The sequence below is a fragment of the Budorcas taxicolor genome, chromosome 3 (genome assembly GCF_023091745.1).
Source record: "Budorcas taxicolor isolate Tak-1 chromosome 3, Takin1.1, whole genome shotgun sequence".
NCBI classification, from domain to species: domain Eukaryota; kingdom Metazoa; phylum Chordata; class Mammalia; order Artiodactyla; family Bovidae; genus Budorcas; species Budorcas taxicolor.
Window position 1 is genome coordinate 85,974,818 of NC_068912.1, and position 19,584 is coordinate 85,994,401.

Here is a 19,584-nt window from a genome sequence, read left to right on the forward strand (position 1 = left end):
TCTTTCCTTAGATCTGTGTTTCTGACCTATATATTTTCCTACTTTCTGAAGAACTTTAACTTTTCTTGTAAGGCAGGTCTATTAGCAACAAATTCCCTCAAATTTGGTTTGAAAAATTTTAGTATTCCTTAACTGCTAGATGGAACCAAGAACGGCACATGCATAATTTTGTCGTTGAAGCCATCTATGTGAAGTGGCTAATATGATGCCAGGTATATTGTTTAAGAGACAAGAAACGTCAGGTGCTGTTGTTTTTCTGATTGTTCGTTAGGCTCAGTTCCAATCATTCGGTGAGAAGGTGAATGAAAAACACAAACTCAAGCGTCTGTGGTGCTCTCTAACAAGCAATGAAACTATAAACTTTAGAGCACCCTTGGCCTCAAAGAAGGAGGTTCTCTAGCAAAAACAAAACCAAAACCAAAAAACCACGCTGCTTCTAGCCTGGCCTTTTCCAAGACCCAAGAAAGTTCTCCCGGGAGTCCCAAGCTAGACATCTAGTGAGCAGCAGTCAGGCTGGGGGGTAGAGGGAAGGAGCAGAGCCTGTTAGGGGCCTGTTTAGGGGGATGTGGGGAGCAAGAGGCGGACCCTAAAGAAGGACGGGTCTGGAGGCTGACCCTGGGGGCAAGGCGGGGCAGGGGAGAGGCGCAGTGGAACAGGGGGCCAGGAAGGGGGCGGCAACGGGGCGGGGCAGGGAAGGCTGGCGGTGTTGAGAACAAAGAGGAAGAGACCCTGTGGAACGCTGGTGTTTTGGACTGCGAAAGAGGGGCCAGACTTCGCAGCCAAGCTGGAGGTACTGGGCTCCCTGGCGGAGCCCGGACCGCAGCATTCTGGACCGCGCTCCGTCCCGGGTGCTCCTGATGGGGGCTGCCGCCTTTCTCTTCCTTGCTAATCTCCTCAAAAGGCGGCATCGAAAGAACTACCGGCCACCTCCCTCCTCTCCCCATTCTGGGTACCCAGGGCGGGAGGATGGGAATTCTGAGGCTAAAGCTGGCATCCGCTTTGAGCTTCTCTCTTCTCTCCAGCAGCTGGCATGATTACACCTATGTTTTCTAAGGATGAAATATTAACTGTTTACTATTTAAGTGTGTGTCTTGTTACATATTATTGGGACATGCTATTTGTAATATGATCACCTGATCCCTGATGAGGGGTCAGGGTGTCCTTTCCCTCTGAGAGGCAGTTTCCCAGGTGTAAAATGGTAAATGTGTTAGCAGTTCAGTCGTGTCCGGCTGTTTGCAACCCCCTGGACTGGGGCCTGTCAGGCTCCTCTGTCCATGTAATTCTCCAGGCAAGAATACTGGAGTGGATAGATCTCCAGGGGATATTCCCCACCCAGGGATTTAACTCAGGTCTCCTGCACTGCCTGTAGATTCTTTACCAGCTGAGCCACCCACCTAAATCCTCACCACTTTTCAACTGAACTGCACCCATCCCTACAAGGACTGCAGAGAAGGCAATGGCACCCTACTCCAGTACTCTTGCCTGGAAAATCCCATAGGTGGTGGAGTCTGGTGGGCTGTAGTCCATGGGGTCCCTAAAAGTCGGACACGACTGAGCGACTTCACTTTCACCTTTCACTTTCATGCATTGGAGAAGGAAATGGCAACCCACTCCAGTGTTCTTGCCTGGAGAAACCCAGGGATGGGGGAGCCTGGTGGGCTGCCGTCTCTGGGGTCACACAGAGTCGGATACGACTGACGCGACGCAGCAGCAGCGCCAGCAGCAGCTACAAGGACTGAGCCCTTCATTTTTCAACTCCCTGACCTGCAATCTCCTCTCACTAATCATTTAAAATTGTCATTTGCCTGCTTAGATGTTAGTCGTGTTTTCACTTGCTTCTCACACTTTTCCCTAAAGAGCCACCTAAAAATCTTGTTGTAGGCTTTTTCCTCTGCTTTATAATCATCTCCCATCAGGGCTCCCTAACTGTGACCACTTTCCTTACTTTCCCCACATTTTCTTAACTTTCTCTGCCATAGCCATATGGTTTATTGTAAGAACATTTATGTGAATAAGAAAACATTTTTGGACTAAGGTAGAAAAATAATAAGTATGATGGATAAATGTATTTGTGAGGATTTACAATCATATAAAAAAGGTTGAAATTTATTTCTGTCTCACAAATAAGTTGAGATGTAGGCAGGGAAGACCAGGATAGGAAGGCTACTTTGTTCCGCAAGGTCATCCAAAACCTGCAGTGCTCTGTCTTGTTGTTCTGCTCCTGCAGCACTGTCACATGTGGGCTCTGGACCAGAAAAAGAGGAAAGTGGGAAGTGGAAAGGAGTACCTTTCCTTTAAGGACACGACCTAGAAGATGTACGCATCACCACTACTCATGTTCCACCGGCGCACCAGAAATGTGGTTTTTGATTGGAAAGTCATGTGGCCAATTAACACTTACGAAGTCCTTTGCTTAGAAGAAGAGAGAGAACATCTCCATGCTTTCATTTAAAGGTGAGACTTACAGAGTGAGTTAGAAAAAGCCCGACTTTATACTCATCAGCTATGCACTAAATCTCTGCGTCTTGTTTTCTGAAAACCGCGAATACATTGTAGGGTTGTTATAAGAACCAAACGAACCAATCAGTTTACTGATGCACACAACTGATGCTTATTTCTTTCACTAATACCCTCTCCCTTTCTTCAAACTTTATAGTAACAAACTCAAGGAAAGCCATTTGTTGGTTGTATACCAGGCATCACTTGTCTAACCTGATTGCTTCGTGGGCTCCATCAGTCTACTCTCTGGCCACTTCCCTTCCATTCCTTTGTCCAGGTCTAACCAGAGTCCTTTTGCTAAAATACACTCCCAACAATAAATAATTTTATTATTAGTTTTGGTATTATGGTTACTTATCACCACAGTTTTAAAGATGAGAACTAGTAATAGCCCTCATATTATGCATTTGAAAACTGAAACACAAGTAAGTTAAATAACTTGACCAAAAATCACACATAAACAAGTAGAATCTGCCTGAGAGAAAAGAATTTGTATGACTTCAAAATCCAAGCTCTTAAGCACTCACTGTTGTTACCTCTTGTATTCAATTTTCCAATTGCAAACAAAACAAGATCTGAAATATTTCACTTGACATTAAGATATCCTTGGTCCAGCTCACATTACCTGCCAGCCTTGTCCTTCATCTCTCTACACAAATGACTGGTAATTTTTCCAAGAACCTATCCTAGTCCCTGGAGTTCCTTATAGGCTTCTTATATAACCCCTATCAAATAATTTATTGCTGCTGCTGCTGCTGCTAAGTTGCTTCAGTTGTGTTCAACTCTGTGCAACCCCATAGATGGTAGCCCACCAGGCTCCCCCGTCCCTGGGATTCTCCAGGCAAGAACACAGGAGTGGGTTGCCATTTCCTTCTCCAATGCAGGAAAGTGAAAAGTGAAAGTGAAGTCGCTCAGTCATGTCCAACTCTTAGCAACCCCATGGACTGCAGCCTACCAGGCTCCTCCGTCCATGGGATTTTCCAGGCAAGAGTATTGGAGTGGGATGCCATTGCCTTCTCCGAATTTATTGCACAGAATGGCAATAATGAGAACTAGCTATTGATATGTTCCATTACACTGCAAGTAATTTAAACATAAGGACCTGTACCTCCAGGGCTTGGCCTTGACCAACCACAGGGTTAGTTCTCTTTAATGAATCTTTGCTGCAGTCAGACACGAGAGCTCACTGGTTCCCAAAGGCCCACATTTTCCTATCTGTGCATTTGTGTATGCTATTCACAGAGCATAAATATCTTTGTCTTTACAACAGGTGTCCTTTCACTGGCTCAAATACCACCTTCTCTTAGAAGCTTTCTCCCATATCTGGAGTTGAAATTGATTTCTTCTTTCGATACCTCCATTTCCCTTTCTATCAGCACTGTAACATATATCATCTTCCACTGTGCATTAATTTTTTTCTGTAGTGTTCTTTTACCAAGAGACTTTGATGCTTTAGGAAAACACCATAGCACATTGATCTGTGTATTGTCCCCACGTGTAACATTGCAATGTCGGATGGTGCCTGGCAACTTGGAAGCATTTCATAAAAACCTGTTGGATTGAATTTGAATTCGATTTCCACAGACTGTTCTCAGAAACCTGGCATAAACCCAAGAAAAACTACCTTTGAAACCTGGAATCTTAGTGGGTGTTCATGTACTCCCGGGGGGTTGGTGAACCCCTGAAACTGTATTCATGTGTGCAGAATTTTCCTCGAGAGGAGATCCATGACATACACTAGTTTCTCAAAGGATTCTGTGATTCAAAAAAATATGAACTACTGTTACGAGACTTTATTCTGTATGTCCTTAGGTTTCTTTATTGTGCTTCATTGGTTAGAAACACTTGTTAACTATAAAGCAATGCAAGCACATTGAGACATGTAAAGACACAATTTAGCAAGTGAGAGAATCTTACCCTTCCTTGTGCCCAAGTCTCCACCAATCACCACCCCCCCACACACACACACAGAGACACATACACAGACACTGCTCAGTGAGTGTTCAGAGGAAGAGACCCTCTCACTACTGCTAGTGGGAGTAAGAATTGGTATACTTCTATACTATCAATTCATGTTGATATTTGACAGAAAACAACAAAATTCTGTAAAGTAATTGTCCTTCAATTAAAAAATAAATTAAAAAAACAAGAATTGGTATACTTTTCTTTTTTTCCTTTTTCTTTTTGTACCTTTGGCCAGTTGGTTTTAGGTTTAAGAACTTGATAGAATCTCCCTCAACTTATCTCATCTCACTAACTCATCACTTCTAATTTTTTTATTCCAAACATTTATTTTGCTCTATTTTATTATTTAAGTGCTTAATCCTACATTTGATATTTTTATCCTTCATAGGATAAAGATCTTGTAACCTGTTACTTTTATTTGCCTTTTTTAGCTCCTATCTTAATCCTTGTTTTTCTGTAATCATTTTAAGCCTGTGTTAGCCTCTTGAACCACCTTATTTTTACCTCTTTTATTCTTGTAAATTGTTTCTTTTTTGATGACTTGCCTGTTGTACATGGAATAGTATTCTCTATCTGACAAAGTATTCTCAGATGACTATGAATCACACATTTATATCCATGTAAAGCAATTGGCCCAGTGACTGGCATGACGTGCTCAAGAACTGGTAGACGTTACCATCATCAATACCAGGGCTTCAGGACTCATTTGACCTATCCATGTTTACACAGTACCATTACAGTGTTTGATCCAGTCCCTTTGGACTGAAAATATACATGGACAGAGAATTGGCAGAGATGAAACTCTGAAGAAATTCATTTCAGAAGGTGCTTCAAGCTGAAATTCCAGGTTGTATACCTTGTCAGTGAGGAGCCCTTTAGCTTAACCTGAGATTTTTCAGCAGTTCCAAAAAAATCCTTATATATTCTAAATTAATTGAGAAATCTTTTTAAAATAAAACTCTAGGAGTTCTTCCAGGTGTTCAACAAAATGAAGTAAAAAATCTGATTCCCATCCTACCCTTTCTTCAGTTCAGTTCAGTTGCTCAGTCGTGTCCCCATGAATCGCAGCACAGCAGGCCACCCTGTATATCACCAACTCCCAGAGTTTGCTGAAACTCACGTCCATTGAGTCAGTGATGCCATCCAACCATCTCATCCTCTGTCATCCTCTTCTCCTCCTGCCCACAATCCCTCCCAGCATCAGAGACTTTTCCAATGAGTCAACTCTTCACATGAGGTGGAAAAAGAACTGGAGTTTCAGCTTCAGCATCATTCCTTCCTAAGAAATCCCAGGGCTGATCTCCTTTAGGATGGACTGGTTGGATCTCCTGCAGTCCAAGGGACTCTCAACCTCCAATTAAAATAAACAAATTTAAAAAAGAAAAAGAGTCTTCTCCAACACCGCGGTTCAAAAGCATCAATTCTTCAGCACTCAGCTTTCTTCACGGTCCAACTCTCATATCCATACATGACTACTGGAAAAGCTATAACCTTGACTAGACGGACCTTTGGTGGCAAAGTAATGTCTCTGCTTTTGAATATGCTATCTAGATTGGTCATAACTTTCTTTCTAAGGAGTAAGTGACTTTTAATTTCATGGCTGCAGTCACCATCTGCAGTGATTTTAGAGCCCCCAAAAATAAAGTCTGACACTGTTTCCCCATCTATTTCCCATGAAGTGATGGGACCAGATGCCATGATCTTCGTTTTCTGAATGTTGAGCTTTAAGCCAACTTTTTCACTCTCCTCTTTCACTTTCATCTAGAGGCTTTTTAGTTCCTCTTCACTTTCTGCCATAAGGCTGGTGTCATCTGCATATCTGAGGTTATTGATATTTCTCCCAGCAATCTTGACTCCAGCTTGTGTTTCTTCCAGCCCAGCATTTCTCATGATGTACTCTGCATATAAGTTAAATAAGCAGGGTGACAGTATACAGCCTTGATGTACTCCTTTTCCTATTTGGAGCCAGTCTGTTGTTCCATGTCCAATTCTAACTTGCTTCCTGACCTGCATATAGATTTCTCAAGAGTCAGGTCAGGTGGTCTGGTATTCCCATCTCTTTCAGAATTTTCCAGTTTCTTGTGATCCACACAGTCAAAGGCTTTCGCATAGTCAACAAAGCAGAAATAGATATTTTTCTGGAACTCTCTTGCTTTTTCAATGATCCAGTGGACGTTGGCAATTTGATCTCTGGTTCCTCTGCCTTTTCTAAAACCAGCTTGAACATCTGGAAGTTCACAGTTCATGTATTGCTGAAGCCTGGCTTGGAGAATTTTGAGCATTACTTTACTAGCATGTGAGATGAGTGCATTGTGCGGTAGTTTGAGCATTCTTTGGCATTTCCTTTCTTTGGGATTGGAATGAAAACTGACCTTTTCCAGTCCTGTGGCCACTGCCGAGTTTTCCAAATTTGCTGGCATACTGAGTGTAGCACTTTCACAGCATCATCTTTTAGGATTTGAAATAGCTCAACTGGAATTCCATCACCTCCACTAGCTTTGTTCATAGTGATGCTTTCTAAAGCCCACTTGACTTCACATTCCAGGATGTTTGGCTCTAGGTGAGTGATCACACCATCGTGATTATCTTGGTTATGAAGATCTTTTTTGTACAGTTCTTCTGTGTATTCTTGCCACCTCTTGTTAATATCCTCTGCTTCTGTTAGGTCCCTACCATTTCTGTCCTTTATTGAGCCCATCTTTGGATGGAATGTTCCCTTGGTATCTCTAATTTTCTTGAAGAAAGACATTTACTTTAGAGGCAGATCAGACTAAGATAGAACCTTGGTTCTGCTCTTTCTAACAAGACAGGCTTACTATGCTAGTGATGAATGAACTGGACAATGAAAGGCTTGAATTCAGGCTTGGTCTTTAATATGGGTGCAGGGTGGTGGAATGAGACTAAATCCATGATGTTTTCTCTCATGGGGTGACACAGTCCATGGAGTTCTAGATGACTTGGGGGAGCATCAGTGCATGGCAGTTGAGGAGGTGGGGCAAACCTGGAGGAAATGAGGGCTTCCGTTTAATACCACAGCCTGCAGCAAGACAGAGAGCCCTACAGACTGGAAGCAGAGGCAGGGTCTACATAGAGCCCTCTCTTGAATAAACTTGTCAGGGAAGACTTTGACTAGTGATAACTGATTTGCCTCTATGTTATATTTGCACATACCTGCACATTTCTGTACACTTCCAACACACCCCTACACACTTCTTTTCTCACTCTTCCTCTCCTGACCCTCACTCTCATTCTCACATTCACGCTCTCATATCCACTAAGCTCTAAGGTCCTAGTGCCATCTTAGTTTCCTGTCTTCATCCTCAAATCTTGCATAATGCCTAGTAAATAGCTCCCGCCCCCAACAGCTTTATCACCTTGGCTAAGTTACTCCTGCTGACTCATTTTCCTCAAGAGAGATGCTGACATTCATTACTACCATAGGATGGTTGTGAAATTAAATGAAATCAAACATGAAAGGTGGTGAGCATGGCGCCCCGTGGATGTAGTTGTCTGTGACACGAGATCCTTTCTTCTGCTCATCACACCTGTCACCAGTGTGCATGCATCCACGTCTGTCTGCACACAGAGTCTCAAGTGGATGTCGGCTAACTGGTAAACAAAGGATCTTTCACATTGCTATTCTCATTCTTCCTTACAGAAGCTTTGTGGGAGGAACGTTTTTCTCCCTTTATTGCCGGGGAGCTGAGACTCCAAAAAGTGAAGCAACTTTCCCTGGAGCTCACAACTAGTCAGTGATAGAGTTAAGATTTGCACAGGGTTCCAGAGCTAGAGTACTATTCTCCTTACCTGGTCCAAGCCTGGTAGTGAATTTCCTGTCTTTTGAACTTCTTGAGGAAAGGGTCATTCTTGCCTGGTTAAACAGATAAAATTTACTAAGTCCATACTTGCAACACCATTGGGTTCAATAAACATATCTCGCCTTCGCTGATGAGTCACATGCAATGATTTCTCTTCCTTCTTTAGACTCCAAGATGCTTAAGGTTAGATACGTTGTTTATTTTATTATATCTTTATGCCTTATTCTCAGGCTGCAGTGGTTCATGCTCACTCAATTCAAGTAGGTTGAACAAATGAGTGAATGTTTATAACGAATGTGCATGTCCTATAGTGGAGTCTAGTTGAGAGGAGGATAAATGGAGACAGGTAGAAACATCCCCATCCTACCGAGGTGTACCCACAATGCTCCACACACAGGCTCCTCTCTATGTATGTTCCATCAGCAACATACACCCTTCATTCCTGGACACACATACGTGTGCATATTTACCTGTGATTATTCCACTGTTTTTCAGTTTGTGAAGAAATATGGGAACATGATTAGCCTGGAAATGGGTGGATTTTCTACAGTTTTATTAACAGGATTGCCTGAAATCAAAGAAGCCCTTGTCCACCAGGACCAAAACTTGTGAACCACCCCATACAGCCTATCCAAGAGAATATCTTTAAGAAAAATGGTAAGTTTCTTGACTAATGAAAGAGGTGAATGTTTGATATTCTCGTAGTCTCTGAAATGTACTTTTGTGACTGTAATTCTCCAATACTCCAGGGACCAGTCCCCTTGTAAGTTCCTGCCCCTCAAGGAAGCTGAGTCCCTCATTTTCCTGTCGAAGGCACCCCCTCAGGGCACCTAGCAGGGTCAGTGTTAATGTCAGGGATTTGGGAGAAGCGGCTTCACCTGCATGAACTCAGTCAGGACGCTTTGATAAATAAGTATCCTCATCACTCAGTGATGTAATGTGTTGTTGAAGCAGAGGAAAAGCGATGCATTCCCAGGCTCTGTTTCTACTTTCCCATTCAGATCTCTTCCCCAGGAAAATGAAGGTGGATCAGCTTCCTCCTGCTGATTGTGTGATCCCTTCTTGCCTCTAATTTCTTATGTCCTGTTATTAAGGCTGTGCTCACCAGGTACTTTGAGCCTACAATCTATAAGAGTTTGGCATGAATACTTAAAATGATTGTAAAATAAACCTGCACATTTAAAAATCTAAATGAAAAGCTCAAATATATTCTTCTACCAAAGTACCATTTTTTCAAGTTTTTCTCAATTCCTCTTTGCAATATTTCATCCATTAACTCTACATCATTTCTCTCTGTTATTTGTCATGTGAAGCCTGGTGCCACCAGTGACAAAACAGTGAGGAGAGTGACAAAATCCTTGTTTTTCTGTAACTTACACTCCATTCAGGAAAACAGTATCAATTACTCTAATAACATAAAGCCATAGTGTTCTGAAGATAAGAGCAGGATGCACTTCTTAGGAGTATCTAACATTCTGAGACTCAGGTAAAGCTAACATAAGTAACAATTATTTTAACAAAGTGAAGAAACTATTAGTCAGAGGGAATATAATGGGAAACATCTCTGGGGTGGGAAGATGAACACAAAACTGAGGAGTTGAAGGTGGCCAGTGTAGGAAGGCGATGGCACCCCACTCCAGTGCTCTTGCCTGGAGAACCCCATGGACAGAGGAGCCTGGTGGGCTGCAGTCCATGGGGTCACGAAGAGTCGGACACAACTGAGCAACTTCACTTTCACTTTTCACTTTCATGCATTGGAGAGGGAAATGGCAACCCACTCCAGTGTTCTTGCCTGGAGAATCCCAGGGATGGGGGAGCCTGGTGGGTTGCCGTCTATGGGGTCGCATAGAGTCGGACATGACTGAAGTGACTTAGCAGCAGCAGTAGCAGTGTAGGAAGAGGAGAAGGCAATGGCACCCCACTCCAGTACTCTTGCCTGGAAAATCCCATGGGCAGAGGAGCCTGGTGGGCTATAGTCCATGGGGTCACTAAGAGTCGGACACGACTGAACAACTTCACTTTCACCTTTCACTTTCAAGCATTGGAGAAGGAATTGGCAACCCACTCCAGTACTCTTGCCTGGAGAATCCCAGGGATGGGGGAGCCTGGTGGGCTGCCGTCTATGGGGTCGCACAGAGTCGGACACAACTGAAGCGACTTAGCAGCAGCAGCAGTGTAGGAAGAACAGAGATTAAATGGAGATAAAGCTGGTGAATTCAAGCAGGAAGAGTTCATGCAAGTTCTCATTAAGGATGTAGCTTTTTAGCCTAATAACAATGGAAGCTCCTGAATGGTTTCAGTAGAGAAAGGAATCATCATCCTTACATGGTCCATTTTAAAGACTTCTCTAAACTACAGTGTGAAGAATGGAATAAAGGGAGCAAGAGTCTGTTGCAGCATTTTAGGTGAGAGGAGGTGCTGGCTTGGCCTAGGGAAGCAGCAAGAAATGGCAGTACAGCAGATTAGACCAAGAGAGTGGCCACAACAATACATGGATTTAAGTTACTCAGGAGGCAAATCCAGTAAGACAGGATGACCTAGAGAGAGGGAGAATGAGGCATTGAGGTAGACACCCAAATTTGTAGGTAAAGGAAAGAGGTAAGCTGTGGAGGAGGTGTTGGCTGGCCTGGGTGCGGAGTTGTAAACTATGAATTCAGTCATAGATGTGCTGAGTGTGAAATGCCTATAAATCAGCAGAGTCAAGCAGGCACTTACATATATGTCCAGAGCTGAGAGATAGAAATAGATGTTCATTATAAGTAGATTTCACTTAAAAGTTTAGGAGTTAATGAGATTTTCCCCAAAATGGAGCATAGATAAGGAGAGAAGAGACTTCAGAGCTCATCTTGAAGAGCTCCATCATTTCAAAATTCTATAGAAGATGAGTTAATGAAAGATACAGGAATGTCTCTGTGATCAGAGAATTGGGAGTAGAGTGTGTGACCTGGACACCATTGGAAGAGTGTTCCAAGAAAGATCTCCTGCTGCTGACATTTCAAAGTGAGATTGAGAGGATCGTGGACTGGATGGCAGGGAAGGTCATGTCCTTGTGGTGATGGAGGGCAAAGGCAGAAATGAGGAGTTGAAGGGTGCTCTGAAAGTAAAGAAATGAAAGGGTGATGACCTGACTTGTATTATGAAATAAATGATCATTTATTGAACACACAAAGATGGACTTTTTTTTTCCTTTGCCTGTGTTGTTCCTTCTGCACAAACTGTTTATACTTCCTTGATTTGTCGAGTGATTCATTTCTCTTTTTAACATCAATTAGATGAAAGCCTTTTCTCCTTGTGAATATGGGTTTTCACTAATCCATAAATTCATCCTTAATATGTAGCATAATAACCACTTCAGCGTACTTCTTATGCAACAAGTCATCCAAGCATGGGCTTTTGAGTCAGGCAGACTTGAGTTTGAATGCCTGTCCAGCTGCTTACTCACTCTGTGACTTTGTAGAGTTTATTTTTATCCCCGTGCCTTACTTTTCTCATCAATAAAACTTTCAGGGTGTGGCAGGTATGATAAGAACTACCTCAGAGAGGTTCTGTGAGTACTTAATTACATAATACATTACAAATGCTAAAGTGTCCGGCATTACAAGCAATCAGTAAATGTGAGTTGCTTATATCCTTTGCTTTGGGACTTTTTTTTTCCTCTGAATAGTTTCAAACACCTTAAAGCCCTTCTCCTTCCTTCCATCTGATACATTGTTCCTCGTGGGTCTTGTTGACTTTCTTTTCATAACCTTGGTTTTCTTTCTCCCAGGCTTGATCATGTCTAGTGGCCACATATGGAAGGAGCAAAGAAGGTTCACCCTGACAACTCTGAGGGACTTTGGTTTAGGAAGGAAGAGCTTAGAGGAATGCATTCAGGAAGAGGGCACCTACCTTATCCAGACAGTAGGAGAGGAGAACGGTGAGCATGTCATAAGACAGGTGCAGGAACCGTGGCCCATACATTCACTAACAGATGATGAATGAGTGCCTACATGCGTGCCCTGCACCCGGCACTGTGAGGGCCCGGACGGAATGACAGCAAACAACAGCCATGACCTGCCCTTGTGGAGTTTGAGAATTAAAAATAAGAACATGGGCTTAAAGCATATTATAGGTTTTAAAATCCTGGTAATCAGATTGACTCCCAGGCACTGACGTAGTACTTGGCTGTGTGTCAGACTCTGTGTAGAGGGCTGTGGGTACAGTCTCAGAGGGGATCCTGTAGTCAGTGTGTCATGTGTCACATGGAATAGACTCTGGAAAACAGAAACCAATCTGAAGGCTCCGCCTCTTCTTCTGCCCTCAGAACAGCCTTTCGACCCTCACTTCACAATCAGCAATGAGGTTTCCAATATTATTAGCTCTATCGCCTTTGGGGAGCAGTTTGACTACCAGGACAGTCCAGGAGCTGCTGAGGCTGATGGATGAGGTCATGTATCTGCAGACATCAGTGAGGTGCCGTGTAAGGCAATTCTCACTTCCTATCTTGGATTAGGATATTGGGCTGGTGTCAGACACAGATGAGACGGACTCTTCTATTCCTTTTCAGCTAAAATGTAACATTTTGAAAATGACTTCAACACAAGCTTATTTGAAAGCAATCTGTTGACTTTAGTGTTTATGATAATATTTTACATATTTACTGTATATTGTCACCCTGCTTATTTAACTTCTATGCAGAGTACATCATGAGAAACGCTGGGTTGGAAGAAGCACAGGCTGGAATCAAGATTGCTGGGAGAAATATCAATAACCTCAGATATGCAGATGAACCCAGCCTTATGGCAGAAAGTGAAGAGGAACTAAAGAGCCTCTTGATGAAAGTGAAAGAGGAGAGTGAAAAAGTTGGCTTAAAGCTCAACATTCAGAAAATGAAGATCATGGCATCCGGTCCCATCACTTCATGGGAATTAGATGGGGAAACAGTGGAAACAGTGTCAGACTTTATTTTGGGGGGCTCCAAAATCACTGCAGATGGTGACTGCAGCCATGAAATTAAAAGATGCTTATTCCTTGGAAGAAAACTTACGAGCAACCTAGATAACATATTGAAAAGCAGAGATATTACTTTGCCACCAAAGGTCCGTCTAGTCAAGGCTATGGTTTTTCCAGTGGTCTTGCATAGATGTGAGAGTTGGACTGTGAAGAAGTCTCAGCGCCAAAGAATTGATGCTTTCAAACTGTGGTGTTGGAGAAGACTCTTGAGAGTCCCTTGGACTGCAAGGAGATCCAACCAGTCCATTCTGAGAGAGATCAGCCCTGGGATTTCTTTGGAGGGAATGATGCTAAAGCTGAAACTCCAGTACTTTGGCCACCTCATGGGAAGAGTTGACTCATTGGAAAAGACTCTGATGCTGGGAGGGATTGGGGGCAGGAGGAGAAGGGGACGACAGAGGATGAGATGGCTGGATGGCATCACTGACTCAATGGATATGAGTCTGAGTGAACTCCAGGAGTTGTTGATGGACAGGGAGGCCTGGCGTGCTGCAATTCATGGGGTCGCAAAGAGTCGGACACGACTGAGCGACTGAATTGAACTGAACTGAATTGTAGACAAAGAACATCTCTAGCATTCATGTACAGTACAACGCTCTACATGACATATACACTTGAACCTGTGCTCTTTAAAAATCACAGTACTGTCATCATTTTTGAGCCCCTGCTCTCCGTGCCCCTCCCTACCCCCATCTCCACCGTCCATCAGAGGTGCCTTTCTGTTCTGGCTCTCCTCGAGCACACTATTTTCAGACTCATCTGGGTTAGATGCTCTTATTTTCACTCTGCATAGTTTTTTACTATTTGAATATGTTACTCATTTTTTTTAAATTATTATTTTCTTCTTCATTGATGTACATGCAGAAGATTTCCAGGTTGGGAGATGTTGTGAATAAAGCTTCCATGAACATTCTTGTTCAGTTGTTCATGTAGACACACATACTTATTTCTCCTGCATATACACCTGGACATAAAAAACTTAAATGTTTCCAAGTGGTTGTACTACTTACCCATCCATACATGATATTATATTCTAAACTTGTAGGATATGGATTTAAGGGATTCAAACCTCACCCCTTCTTTGGTAGTTCCTGCCTTCCTCTTTTGTCCTGCTAAGGTTTTGAGTCTGTCAAAACCTCTGCTCAGCTGATTGGTCTCTCAGCCCCTTTTCTGGATTTGGAAGACATTTCTAAGGGAAATAAGCCCCAAGGGTTGAGATAAATAAACCCTCAGGTATCTAAAGGAAGATTTATTCACTTTTAACAGCAACACTGCTTGGAGATTTATGGACACATTTCACCAAAACTGAATAAGCAGTTAGCATGAATCCTGATACATTAAATGGGCATAATGAATGTGAGCTTTAAAGATGATTACTGTCAATGTTATTTTTGAATAACGTTCCTTATTCCCACTTCTGTAATGGTAATTCTCCCATCCAGTAATTCCATTTTCTTCCCTCCTATTAAGACAGAACCTAGGAAGTCTGGGACCTCAGGGGTACCTCACTGACTATTCTCAGTCAGTCATCAGTCAGTCACTCAGTCATGTCCGACTCTTTGCAACCCCATGAATCGCAGCATGCCAGGCCTCTCTGTCCATCAACAACTCCCGGAGTTCACTCAGACTCATGTCCATTGAGTCAGTGATGCCATCCAGCCATTTCATCCTGTCGTCCCCTTCTCCTCCTGCCCCCAATCCTTCTCAGCATCAGAGTCTTTTCCAATGAGTCAACTCTTCCCATGAGGTGGCCAAAGTCCTGGAGCTTCAGCTTTAGCATCATTCCCTCCAAAGAAATCCCAGGGTTGATCTCCTTCAGAATGGACTGGTTGGATCTCCTTGCAGTCCAAGGGACTGAGGTGGATGAAACTGGAGCCGATTATACAGAGTGAAGTAAGCCAGAAAGAAAAACACCAATACAGTATACTAACACATATATATGGAATTTAGAAAGATGGCAATGATGACCCTGTATGCAAGACAGCAAAAAAGACACAGATGTGTATAGCGGACTTTTGGATTCAAGGGAGAGGGAGAGGGTGGGATGATTTGGGAGGATGGCATTGAAACATGTATACTATCATGTAAGAATCGAATCGCCAGTCTATGTCCGATGCAGGATACAGCATGCTTGGGGCTGGTGCATGGAGATGACCCAGAGGGATGTTGTGGGGAGGGAGGTGGGAGGGGGGTTCATGTTTGGGAACGCATGTACACCTGTGGTGGATTCATGTCAATGTATGGCAAAACCAATACAGTATTGTAAAATAAAATAAAGTAAAAATAAAAATTTTTTTTTTAAAAAGAGTCTTCTCCAACACCACAGTTCAAAAGCATCAATTCTTCGGCTCTCAGCCTTCTTCACAGTCCAACTCTTATATCCATACATGACCACAGGAAAAACCGTAGCCTTGACTAGATGGACATTTGTTGGCAAAGTAATGTCTCTGCTTTTGAATATGCTATCTAGGTTGGTCATAACTTTTCTTCCAAGAAGTAAGCATCTTTTAATTTCATGGCTGCAGTCACCATCTGCAGTGGTTTTGGAACCCCAAAAAACTAAAGTCTGACACTGTTTCCACTGTTTCCCATCTATTTCCCATGAAGTGATGGGACCAGATGCCATGATCTTCGTTTTCTGAATGTTGAGCTTGAAGCCAACTTTTTCACTCTCCTCTTTCACTTTCATCAAGAGGCTTTTTAGCTCCTCTTCACTTTCTGCCATAAGGCTGGGTTCATCTGCATATCTGAGGTGATTGATATTTCTCTCAGCAATCTTGATTCCAGCTTGTGCTTCTTCCAACCCAGCGTTTCTCATGATGTACTCTGCATATAAGTGAAATAAGCAGGGTGACAATATACAGCCTTGACGTACTCCTTTCCCGATTTGGAACCAGTCTGTTGTTCCATGTCCAGTTCTAACTGTTGCTTGCTGACCTGCACCTAGGTTTCTCAAGAGGCAGGTCAGGTGTCTGGTATTCCCATCTCTTTCAGAATTTTCCACAGTTGATTGTGATCCACACAGTCAAAGGCTTTGGCATAGTCAATAAAGCAGAAAGAGATGTTTTTCTGGAACACTTTTGCTTTTTCCATGATCCAGCGGATGTTGGCAATTTGATCTCTGGTTCCTCTGCCTTTTCTAACACCAACTTGAACATCTGGAAGTTCACGGTTCATGTATTGCTGAAGCCTAGCTTGGAGAATTTTGAGCATTACTTTACTAGTATATACGATGAGTGCAATTGTGTGGTATTTTGACTATTCTCAGGGAAAAGAAATTCCTGGGAAGGCTGGATGGTAGAGTGGGCAGAGGTAATGTGCATTTTTAGAGACCCAAAACAGACTAGGCACTGTTGGACAATTGCACACTCTACCTCAGTTAATTTACAATAATCTTTTAAAGATAAAATGAAGCACCCTAATGTGTGCAAGCAGATATGGGAATGTGTCAGCAAATCCACATAGTTGTCCATTCACTCTGTATTAAGGATATTTAATATGGATCTCATGTGATTCTACCAAGAAAATAACGCTTGTGCCCTATGGGCAGCAAGTTAAGCTATGTAGTGACAAATTACATCATCATCATTATCATTATTAATAGTATTATTGTTGCCAAAGTCTCAACCCCATAGACTGTAGCCTGCCAGGCTGCTTTGTCCAAGGGATTCTCCAGGCAAGAATATCAGCATGGGTAGCCATTCTTTTCACTAGAGGATGTTCCTGACCTGGGGATCAAACCCATGTCTCCTGCACTGCAGGCAGATTCTTTACCAACTGAGAATCCAGGGAAGCCCCATAACTAGAAAGGAGCAGAGCTAACACACACAAAGATATACACACACACGCGCGCACGCACACACACACACACACGTGACAATCACCAAGAAAAAGAAATAAAGCAAAATAAGGGAATGGAAAGAGGTACCAGATGAGCTGCTAATTATAGGATCGTCAGGTAAGACAGGTTCAAATAAGTGACATTTGAGCAGCACCTGACTGAGCGTATAACACTTTCACTTTAATGAAGTTAGTGACTGGAGTTTTATGGATTTCAGAGAAAGAGCATTCTGTGTGCAAGGAATAGCAAATGCAGAGTCCTAAAGAAGAAAACCCTTTATGTTTCTGCAGAGGCCAATGGGGCTGGACTGGAATGAGTAAGAGGGAGCAAGATGGCAGGGAGTGATAGCCGAGGAGGCAACAGGAGGGTGAGGGGCCAGATGATGTAGAGCTCCAGGCCAGGTTGTCTAAATGTCTTGGAAAGTCACTGGAGGATTGAGAGCCAAAAAGTGAAATGATCCCATTAAACGGTTAAATGATCCCTTGAGCAGCTCAGTGGAAGATAGACTAGGAAGGAGGTTAGCAGAGAATCAGGAAAAATGTTGGAGGCTTTACAGCATCCAGGTAAGAAATGTTAGTGTTTTGTATGAGGATGACAAAGCAGATGGAATGGGTAGAAGTGGTCCAAGACTGGTTCTATTTGGAATGGAGTGCAGAAATGCTTTGCCAGAGGGGAAAAGAGGGTTGAGATAGGGACGATGAGTCCAGGGTGACTCTCATGGTTCAGTTCAGTTCATTTCAGTCGCTCAGTCATGTCCGACTCTTTGTGACCCCGTGGACTGCAGTCTGCCAGGCCTCCCTGTCTATCACCAACTCACGGAGTTTACCCAAACTCATGTCCATCGAGTTGGTGATGCCATCGAACCATCTCATCCTCTGTTGTCCCCTTCTCTCACCTTCAATCTTTCCCAGCATCAGGGTTTTTTCCTGTCAGTTCTTCACATCAGGTGGCCAAAGTCTTGGAGTTTCAGCTTCAACATCAGTCCTTCCAATGAATATTCAGGGTTGATTTCATTTAGGATCGACTGGTTGGATCTCCTTGCAGTCCAAGGACTCTCAAGAGTCTTCTCCAACACCACAGTTCAAAAGCATCAATTCTTCGGCACTCAGCTTTCTTTATAGTCCGAATCTCACATCCATACATGACTACTGGAAAACCCATAGCCTTGACTAGACAGCCCTCTTGACAAAGTAATATCTCTGCTTTTTAATATGCTGTGTAGGTTGGTCATAACTTTCCTGACAAGGAGTAAGCATCTTTTAATTTCATGGCTGCAATCACCATCTGCAATGATTTTGGAGCCCCCCAAAAATAAAGTCTACCACTGTTTCCAGATGCCATGATCTTAGTTTTCTGAATGTTGAGCTTTAAGCCAACTTTTTCACTCTTCTCTTTCACTTTCATCAAGAGGCTCTTTAGTTCTTCTTCACTTTCTTCCATAAAGGTGGTGTCATCTGCATATCTGAGGTTATTGATATTTCTCCCGGCAGTCTTGATTCCAGCTTGTGCTTCTTCCAGCCCAGAGTTTCTCATGATGCACTCTGCATAGAAGTTAAATAAGTAGGGTGACAATATACAGCCTTCACGTACACTCTTTACTATTTGGAACCAGTCTGCTGTTCCATGTCCGATTCTAACTGTTGCTTCCTCACTTGCATACAGATTTCTCAAGAGGCAGGTCAGGTGATCTGGTATTCCCATCTCTTTTAGAATTTTCCAGTTTATTGTGATCCACACAGTCAAAGGCTTTGGCATAGTCAATAAAGAAGAAATAGATGATTTTCTGGAACTCTCTTGCTTTTTCAATGATCCAGCAGATGTTGACAATTTGATCTCTGGTTCCTCTGCCTTTTCTAAAACCAGCCTGAACATCTGGAAGTTCATAGATCATGTATTGTTGAAGCCTGGCTTGGATAATTCTGAGCATTACTTTACCATTGTGTGAGATGAGTGCAATTGTGTGGTAGTTTGAGCATTCTTTAGCATTGCCTTCTTTAGGGATTAGAATGAAAACTGACCTTTTCCAGTCCTGTGGCCACTGCTGAGTTTTCCAAATTTTGGAAAAAAATTGCTGGCATATTGAGTGCAGCACTTTCACAGCATCATCTTTCAGGATTTGAAATAGCTCAACTGGAATTCCATCACCTCCACTAGCTTTGTTCATAGTGATGCTTCCTAAGGCCCAGTTGACTTCCCATTCCAGGATGTCTGGCTCTGGATGAGTGATCACACCACTGTAATTATCTGGGTTGTAAAAGTCTTTTTTGTATAGTTCTTTTGTGTATTCTTGCCCCCTCTTGTTAATATTTTCTGCTTCTGTTAGGTCCATACCATTTCTGGTTAAGTATGAATAAATAGAAGAGATGGAAAGAGAAGATGGTTTCTTTGTCTTCAAAAGTGGAAAACTGTCATCCCCAATGGCTCCTTGGTAAAGAACCCACTTGTCAATGCAGGAGATGCGGCTTTTAG

The 19,584-nt window shown here is 42.9% G+C and overlaps 1 pseudogene; it reads left to right on the forward strand.

The window, feature by feature from the left end:
• Positions 1–202: 202 nt before the first annotated feature.
• LOC128045594 (cytochrome P450 2J2-like) overlaps positions 203–19,584 on the forward strand; it is a 35,960-nt pseudogene continuing 16,578 nt past the window's right edge.